Source organism: Cebus imitator, unplaced genomic scaffold, assembly GCF_001604975.1.
Source record: "Cebus imitator isolate Cc_AM_T3 unplaced genomic scaffold, Cebus_imitator-1.0 Scaffold35, whole genome shotgun sequence".
In the NCBI taxonomy this organism is placed as follows: domain Eukaryota; kingdom Metazoa; phylum Chordata; class Mammalia; order Primates; family Cebidae; genus Cebus; species Cebus imitator.
Genome location: NW_016107350.1, coordinates 8,656,560 through 8,663,690, shown reverse-complemented (window position 1 = coordinate 8,663,690; position 7,131 = coordinate 8,656,560). Strand labels below are relative to the sequence as shown.

Below are 7,131 nucleotides of genomic sequence, written 5' to 3'. Positions count from 1 at the left end.
TTAGACCTATTGCAAAAGGATTCCTGATGGCCTTCCCCAGGATTTGCAAACTCTCTTTCTTCAGGTGGCAGTGCATTGCTTTCCTGAGCCTATGGCTCCAAAAGAATCAAATGTGGGCTCTTGTCCCTCAAGTGGAGGGGAAGATGGATGCTTTGTGTCCACTTTGATCTCACTGACAACAGGAAATAAGGTCAGCTGACCTCCAAATGGCTTACGAGCAAATCTACCCCACCTTAAGTCTGTGTTCCTCTGAAAGCATGCTCTATCTGATTTACATGGGATAAGATCTTCCCACCATCAGGACTTGGGACTTTATCCCTCAGGTAAATATCAGAAAGGTGTACTCTGCTATGGAGCAAATAACTCCTTGATGTGACCCTTTGCTAAGGGTGTCCACATTAGCAGAGAATAAGCAGGACACAGCCATCCAGGATGCAGGGCACTATCTCCATCAGTGCTTTCAGATTCTCAAATTTCTCTTGTGATAGAAGGCCTGGGGTGTTTCAGTACTTGACCTAGAGGAGAAATGACAGAGCACAGACAGTAAGAATTGATAGGCTTATGATGGAAGCTAAGGAATGAGAATATGTACTTGCATGAACAGCCCCAGAAAATGACTTTCTGAACTAGCTGGGAAGAATTTAAAGGAGGTTAAATTTTTTGCAATCCTGTGGGCAAGGCCTGAGTCAGAAAAATACCTCTTTGTTGCTGTTCCTTCAAATGTGTTTTTCCTCCAGGCTGCTTTATCTGAAGAAACATATGTTAAATATGTTATTTTTCATGAAAAACTGGTAAATCTAATTGTTTGCAATTTGCTTCTATTCTATTTTTCCTGAAATTTTTATTCATTGTAACAACATATTGTAATAACAATAAAAGAAATAAAGATGGAGGAAATTACCCAGAAATCTGCCTGTGAAAGCAAGTCTTTTAATTTTCCATGTTTTCTCCCAGGAATTATCTATATTCTGGCAATGCTATTTTAATGTTACACTTCAGAATAAAAGATCTGAAAGACGGATTTTACTTCTAAAGCTGTGAAACACTGCCACATCATTTCAAATCTTGAGCATCAGCTACCTCATATTTTAAATGAGAAAACTGGACTGGTTGATTTTTTAAATGGATTCTTCCAGTTCTAAAATCACTGATACTTTTATATTTACAACAGAATGAGTTGTACTTGTAGGCATCATATTTGGGGGACTGAACATTTTTGAAAGCTGAGAGAATGGTACTGGCAAGTAAAAATGGCAATTAGCAATGCCACAGACAATAGACAGGTGCAGAAACTGAAACTCAATAGCAACATTTTGGTAAACATACTCAAAAATAACTGCTCCTTTTGTTCTAACTCCACAAGTCTGCAAGCTTACTTGTAAAGCTTAAAGTTTTTTAAACTGCAGCTTCTGTTATAAAATATACCTATCATTAACTACAGAAATATTAAATTAATGTCATTAAAGATCAGTGAATGATATTCATTTTGTTTTTGTTTAAGATTTGCTGTTTGAATGCTGTACACTTTAGGATGGTGCTAGACCAAAATAGCTGCTGCCCCTATACTGGACTGCTGTTCAAGGCATGCTTTTATTTTCCCCGTTTTTGCTAATGCTTTGAACCAAGATATTCTGGCAATAAAAATGGGACCTTATTTTTAAAAAGATGAAAATAACAGTTGGTACAAATAATTCAAGTGCTTTTGCAGACAGTAGAGTATGTCCTCTCCCCAGCAATTTGAAGAGAACCTATGCTTAAATAAATGGATGGCAGACCTATTACAGAGTACACCAGTCAGTAAATCTGATCCTAAATTTCATGCGCTGCAAGATATCGAAGCTGAAAGCATAGTAGACACGGAGCCAGATTATTATGCTGTAACTCTGACTATTTGTGAATTAAATTATACACAGGAAGTCCTTCCTCTGCCCAGTACCCTGTTAACTGAAGTGCACACACATCACAATTATGCCTTTTCTTTGCATGGTTTGCTGTTAATGAAGATTAAATCTCAGTGACCATAGAACTGTGCAAAGTGAGGATACAGTTCCAATGAACTGTGTAAAGTGAGGATTGTCTGTACTACAATTTGGGCTCTCAAGCTCTATTTCAATCTTATGAACTTGTGGCATTAGTGTAAACACTAGATTTACTAGCATTATTCGTCTTTGTTTTGTTGCGACATCCAAGGTCTGTAAACAGGTCTAATGCATGGTAAGGGTCATCTTAGTTTTATTACCAAACACTGCTGTCAACTATGAATTTTGGCAATTTATTGACGTTCTAGTGCTTGTGGAGTTTTTGATGACGCACTCGGGGTTGAGTAAATTTGATTATTATAATAAAATAAGAAGTGATATTATACTAAATTGACAATAGACTGTAACTCAAACACCAACTTGGAGCAGTGTCAAGAAGCATTCTGAGGTCTCTTCTTGGACTCCACGGGTGAAGTATACCCCAACCGAGTGGTTAGACATTCTATTCCCTGGAAAGCAAGACTGTGGGGAATGCATACCGTATGTTTACCACTCTTTTATAAATAATGATACTATATAGTTACATATCATGGCTTCTGAGGGACATGCCATATGTAGAGAGTTCTAACATGATTCAGATCATATTCATATGTTTTGAGATATAGCAAACCCTACTCTTGCTGCAGAGGTTGAGATGGTATCAAGTGTATGTTATTAGAGAGTCACATTTAAATCCCAATCAAATTCAGCACAGGACTTATAGGAATTGTGGAACGGCAATGACTATTCCAAGTGTATTCTATAGTTTATTTGGCACAGAGCACTTTGCTAAGATCACCATATACTTTTTTCAGGTGTCTGTAGGACTGCTATCAGTCTCTTTGGTTGAATTCTCATTTCAGTAGCAGGTGCGATGGATAGTTTTATTTCAATCTGGATAACTTCATGCTGATCATGCCCCACCTCAAGCATGCACAGTATATTTTTACTCACCCATGAGCCTCATCATCATTTCTTTGCAGGTATCATTTCTTCTCATACACCACGGAAGCCTACTCAGCTAGCTGGAACACAAATGTAAGAGTTGGGTTAAAGTCATGAGGGAAATCGCTCAACCAACAGGAGACTGGAGTCATTGGGCAAATATGCATGCCTCCCCAATTCAGATAAGCAACTTGGGAATTATTTTATACATTTCTCTTGAAATATCAGTGAAACTTAACCTCAGCTGCATACAGTGATAATCTAGATAATGTGCCCATTTGTCAAATTTTTACTTTTCCTATTTCATTCTCCCCTCTCCCTCATTCCTGATTCCTGGGATTACCTTGCACATAAATTATCTGCTCATAACTCCTTGTCCAAGGCTCTGCTATAAGGGAACTAAAAATCAAACAGTACTCTCTAAAATTGCAAGTATCATACAAACATATAGTCCCAGACAATGCTTCATGTAGAATATTATACTTTTCATCAATGGAAAGAGTGTAAGATCCTGCTAAGAAGGAATAGCTTGGGTCAAAATAGTACATCGACTGCCCATGCCTGCTTGCCATTTGGATACAAATTTAGGAATGACAGAAAAAGAGATCCTTTGTTTATGTAGCCATAAAAAGAATGAAATCAGTATTTTGCTGCAACATAGATGGAGCTGGTAGTCATTATCCTAAGTGAACTAGTTCAGAAGCATAAAATCAAATACTGTGTGTCCTCACTTATATGTGGGAAATAAACAATGAGTATACATGTACATAAAAATGAAATAATAGACACTAGGAACACCGAAAGGTGGGAGGAGGGAGGAAAATGGGGAATGAAAGATTACCTATTGGATAAAATGTTCAATATTTGGGTAATGGGTACACTAGAAGCCAATTACCACATATACCCTTGTAGAAAACATGCACATGTACCACCCTTGAATCTAAATTTAAGAAAGAAACATTCCATTGATGGATCAAATTTTGGAGGAATCTTTGATCAACACAGGTAGACAAGTGTGAAGGCACCACAGCCAATATCATATGTTAAAGGCCAGGGGCCTTCCACAGAAGCTCTAAGCCCAGAGGTAAGAGGGACAAAGAGCAGGAAGGGAAAAGATGGCAATTTTCTGCACAATTGTTTTGGTAAACCACAGGAGCAGCTAAGAAGTCTAGCCCTAGCCAACAAAATGGGAAAAAATTTTTGCAGTCTACCCATCTGACAAAGGGCTTATATCCAGAATCTACAAAGAACTAAAACAGATTTACAGGAAAAAAACAAGCCCATTCAAAAGTGGGCAAATGATGTGAACAGACACTTTTCAAAAGAAGACATACGTGAGGCCAATAAACATATGAAAAAATGTTCATCATCACTGCTCATTAGAGAAATGCAAATCAAAACTACATTGAGATACCATCTCATGCCAGTTAGAATGGAGATCGTTAAAAAATCTGGAGACAACAGATGCTGGAAAGGATGTGGAAAAATAGGAACACTTTTACACTGTTGGTGGGAATGCAAATTAGTGCAACCATTGTGAAAGACAGTGTGGTGATTACCCAAGGACCTAGAAAGAGAAATTCCATTTGACCCAGCAATCCCATTACTGGGTATATACCCAAAGAATTATAAATTGTTCTATTAGAAAGACACATGCACATATATGTTCATTGTGGCACTGTTTACAATAGCAAAGACCTGGAACCAACCCAAATGTCCATCAACAATAGACTGGATTAAGAAAATGTGGCACATATGCATCATGGAATACTACACAGCCATGAAAAAAGATGAGTTCATGTCCTTCATAGGGACATGGATGAATCTGGAAACCATAATTCTCAGTAAACTGACACAAGAACAGAAAATCAAACACCACATGTTCTCACTCATAGGCGAGTGTTGAACAATTAGAACATGTGGACACAGGGAGAGGAGCATCACACACTGCGGTCAGTTGTGGGGGGACTAGGAGAGGCACAGAGGTGGGTGGGGATAGTGGGGAGGGATAACACGGGGGGAAATATCAGATATAGGAGATGGGGGGATGAAGGCAGCAAACCACCCTGCCATGTATGTACCTATGCAACAATCCTGCATAATCTGCACATGTACCCCAGAACCTAAAGTACAATGAAAAAAAAAAGTCTAACCCTTGTCCCTCCCATCCCCCATCTTTAGCTTATAGCTAATGTTATGACAGACACAAGAGTTCTAGAGCATTTAGTAGGGCACTAGATCCAGAGACTCTGAGCAATGTCAACATGTCTGAGGAGACCCATAGAAGATAGAGACCTTCCACACCAGACGACAAGGTACTGGCACAACCAAGCAGAATGAGATCCTCCTTCTTAAGAGGATCTTATATTGTTTCTGTTGATAAAAAGTAGAATATGACTCACTGCCGCCACCCCACGGACCACGTCCCCCTGCCACTGTGCAGCCACGCTCTGCTGCGGGTGGCAATGCAAGAAGAGATTGCCGCACTCCTCATTGACAATGGCTCTGGCGTGTGTAAAGTTGGCTTTGCTGGAGACAATGTCCCCCGAGCATGTTCCCTTCCATCATCTGGTGGCCCCGGCACGAGAGTGTGATGGTGGGCATGGGCCAGAAGGACTCCTATGTGGACGGCAAAGTCCAGAGCAAGCATAACATCCTGACCCTGAAGTACCCCATCCAGCAAGGCATCATCACTAACTGGGATGACATGGAGAAGATCCGGCACCACACCTTCTGCAACGAGCTGCATGTGGACCCGGAGAAGCACCCGGTGCTGCTGAGGTTCTGAACCTCAAGACCAGCAGAGAGAAGATGACTCAGATCATGTTTGAGACCTTCAACACCCTGGCCATGCTGTCCCTCTACACCTCTGGGCAAACCACTGGCATTGTCATGGAGTCTGGAGACGGGGTCACCCACATGGTGCCCATCTAAAAGAACTACACCATCCCCAACGCAATCCTGCCTCTGGACCTGGCTGGCCAGGACCTGACTGACTACCACTTAAAGATCCTCACCGAGGGCGGCCACCACTTCACCACCACTGCCTAGCAGGAGATCACGTGCAACATCAAGGAGAAGCTGTGCTAGGTCGCCCTGGATTTTGAGCAGGAGATGGCCACTGCCACATCCTCCTCCTCCCTGGAGAGCTACAAGCTGCCCAATGGCCAGGTCATCACCATCAGCAACGAGCAGTTCCAGTGTCTGGAGATGCTGTTCCAGCCCTCCTTCCTGGGCATGGAATCTTGTGGCATCCAGGAGACCACCTTCGACTCTATCATGAAGTGTGATGTGGACATCTGCAAAGACCTGTATGCCAACATGGTACTGTTCAGTGGCACCACCATATAGCTGAGTATCTCCCACAGTATGCAGAAGGAGATAATTGCCCTGGTACCCAGCATCATAAAGATCAAGATCATTGCACTCCCAGAGGGCAAGTACTTGGTGTGGATCAGCGGCTCCGTCATGGCTTCACTGTCCACCTTCCAGCAGATGTGGATTGGCAAGCAGGAGAGTACCAGGAGTCAGTCCCCTCCGTCGTCCACCATAAATGCTTCTAAATGAGCAAAAAACAGATGCATAGCATTTGCTGCATGGGTTAATTCAGAAGTATAAATTTTCCCTGGGCAAGTGCATCCACCTCATGCTAGCCTCACAAAACTGGTATAAGCCTTTGAAAAGAAATTTGTCCTTGAAGCTCATATCTGATATCAGCACTGGATTGTAGAACTTGTTGCTGATTTTGACCTTGTAATCAAGTTAATTGTTCCCCTTGGTATTTGTTTAATACTCTGTACATATTTTTTATTTCAACCCTTGGTACATGTGGCTTGCTCACTTCATGGCTAAGGTAAGAACATGCTTGTGAAGACAAGCCTGTGGCTTGGTGAGTCTGCATGGCCAGCAGTCTCTGATCTGTGCAGGGCATCAATGTGTCAGGGCTTTGTGTTCTGGGATTTCTCTAGAGCCTGGCAAGGGCTCCCGAACCAGTGGTTTCTGTCCTGTCTGTCAGGGTTGGAAAAGTCCAAGCCATAGGACCCCGTTTCCTTTCTTAGCTGATGTTTTCCTTCCAGAACACCATGGGCTGTTACTTGCCTCGCATTGGAAGCAGTTTGCATTTAAACCTATAAATGTATTCATCCTTTTAATTTACGTAAGTTTGTTT

The 7,131-nt window shown here is 41.6% G+C and overlaps 1 pseudogene; it reads left to right on the top strand.

The window, feature by feature from the left end:
• The first annotated feature begins 5,428 nt into the window (after positions 1–5,428).
• On the top strand, positions 5,429–6,526 carry LOC108301540 (annotated as a pseudogene).
• The last annotated feature ends 605 nt before the right edge of the window (positions 6,527–7,131 follow it).